Genomic DNA, 2,806 nt, shown 5'->3' on the forward strand with positions numbered 1-2,806 from the left:
CTTTTTTCTGTAAAAGTTGTTTCAGTGAAACTAGGGGCAATGAAAACAGAGTTGGCTGGAATAACCAACACTTGGCTCTAGGTTGGCAGGAATAACCAACTTTGAGCTCTCTTCAGCCTAGATCCTCGGCTGAAGAAGTTTGGCAGGAACAACCAAACACTTGTCTCTAGGTTGGCAGGAATAACCAACATTGAACTTTCTTCAGCCGAGATCAGGATCTAGGCTGAAGAAGTTTGGCAGGAATAACCAAACACTTGGCTTTAGGTTGGCAGGAATAACCAACATTGAGCTCTCTTCAGCCGAGATTAGGATCTAGGCTGAAAAAGTTTGGTAGGAATAACCAAACACTTGGCTTTAGGTTGGCAGGAACAACCAACATTGAGCTCTCTTCAGCCGAGATCAGGATCTAGGCTGAAGAGGTTGGCTGGAATAACCAACTTTGAGTACTCTTCAGCCGAGATAAGGATCTAGGCTGAAGAGTGGTTGACTAGAATAACCAACTTTGAGTACTCTTCAGCCGAGATAAGGATCTAGGCTGAAGAGAGGTTGGCTTGAATAACCAACTTTGAGTACTCTTCAGCCGAGATAAGGATCTAGACTGAAAAGGTTGGAAGGTATGACTAAACAAATTACAAGGTTAAGACCGAGATAGGTATCTCGGCAAGAAAATGTTATACTTCATGCAAATCACAGTAGAAAATAAATACAGGTATGGAATAAACTGAGCAAAAAGAAGATTTCGTTTAAGATCCAAAACAAAGTTACAAGAAGAAGGACTTTAGCCCGATTACAAATTTTTTCCAAGAGAAAAGGAAAAATTGCAGAATCAAGCAAAAAGGTTGTCCAGATCCATATCCAGGTCAACTCGAGCTGCACCACTTGATAGCCCAGTTTCAGCAGGTAGCTCGGTCACATTTTTAACCAAGTCTTCCACCGGTGGCTCAACCTGAGCTAATGGAGCAGTATGGAGACCACAATCAGTAGTAACAGCCGGGGTGTCATCAGGCTCTGGGATGCCTCCTTTTCCTTCCCAACTTGAAGAAATTTTTGCTAAATGGCATTGGCATACTCCGCCATGTAGCTCGATATAAAATGTGGAGAACGGTTCTGAAAGACCTCGGTCTCTTGGCCATGACTGAGCTTCGCCACAGCCGCCTTCCATCCACATTTGAAGAATATGTCTTTTGCAGCTTCACATTATTGGATGTAAGTGGCCTCCCCTTCCTTATAACCCCGGTCTTCAGCATCTTCCACACTCTTCTTCAGCTCGCAATCTTTGCATCCTTCTTCTTCTCGAGCTTGGCCAGCTCACGCAGATATTTATCTTTCAACTCGGCCGAAGCCTTCTGCTTATCTGTTTCAGCCGAGTTGACTAGGCCAGTGAGTCAGGCTATTTCGGTGTGTAGCTCGGCCATTTTCTGCATGGACTCTTCTAGCTCGGCCGACTTAGCATTGGCCTCTGCCACGACCTGCCGTGTGGTTTTACGTAGTTCCAACACACGCTTGTGAGCGACATGATTCTTTTGCATGGCCTGCAAAAGAAGAGATAACAATTATAGTTAAAACAGTGCAAACATATGTACAAATTAGAAAGACAAGCAAAGGGAGAACTTACCAACACCATCGATTTTGTTGCCGAGCGAATGGCCTTCAGCTCGGTGAGATGGTCATGGTGCTTCATATCGGCTGGTAGGCATACGCTCTTGGCGAGGTTAAAAGCCAGCGAATAGTCTTTCTCTGCGACTACTGAGTCAGTGTTGGTAATAGATCGGTTCTTGTATGTGATCTTTGGTACCCATTTTGAAGGGCTAGCCCGGTCAGAACGCACTGGTTTTGGGCTCAGTCGGGTGGATTGAGGAAGCACGATGTCATATTTATCAATAAGTTGTTGTGGCTCGGTTATAGATGTTCGAACACGCTTGCTCGGCCGGGATGACGAGGCACGGGCCGTTGGAAGGGCCACCACTGCCTCATTTGTTTGGCCGGCTTGTGGTACCTCAGCCTGAGTAGCTGTTTCGGTGATCAAGGCTCGGACAGCGTGACGCTTTTCCATTTCTTGTTCTTTAGTTAAAGGAACAAGGTTGATTTAGGGAAGAGATAGATCAGGTTCTGGGGAAGGTTCTAGAAGGAAGTCTGTTACCCTGGTCTTCCTCCTACTGCTATATTATATGTCGGTTCAAAATTGAGTAGCTCGGCCCCCAACCTCTATCACGGTACCAGAGCACAGCGCGGAGTGCGTCTAGATTGGGGTATTGGTACTGTGACTTTAGATGGTTCAAGTCTGCATAAAGGAAAAAGGCAACTGTTAGTACGGCGCAAAACTTATAAACAGAGTAAAGAGCACACAAAGCAAAGCCGAGGTATTCATACATGCTACTCCCTTATTCCAGTTAATTCGGTCGCCCAGTATCTGGGCTTCCTGGTCTTCAAAGTTGCCCGAGACCCAGAAAAAGTCATCGTCATTTACATCTTTGTCCGGTGTATTTTTGATTATTTTCTCGCGGCGTCTTCTTATTCTTAAATAGTATACCCAGCCATCTTCATTCTGGCCAAGTGAATATTGGTGAAAAAGCTCGGCTAAACCGAGGTTGAGGCCAAGCTGGCGATTTAGCTCGGGCGATGCCGTTTATTATTCTATATAAATTGGTGCTAAGTTGGGTTGGGCATATTCTAGTTTGCCTAAGGAATTCGCATAGGAGTGGTAGAACTAGGAATCGGAGGCCGACTTCAACAATGGATAGCACAGTAAATGGAACAAAACCTTGTTTTCCCCAGGGTGTGGTATCTAGTTCAGCTAGGGAAAGAT

The sequence above is a fragment of the Camellia sinensis genome, chromosome 4, assembly GCF_055761805.1.
Source record: "Camellia sinensis isolate YWXY chromosome 4, ASM5576180v1, whole genome shotgun sequence".
NCBI lineage: Eukaryota > Viridiplantae > Streptophyta > Magnoliopsida > Ericales > Theaceae > Camellia > Camellia sinensis.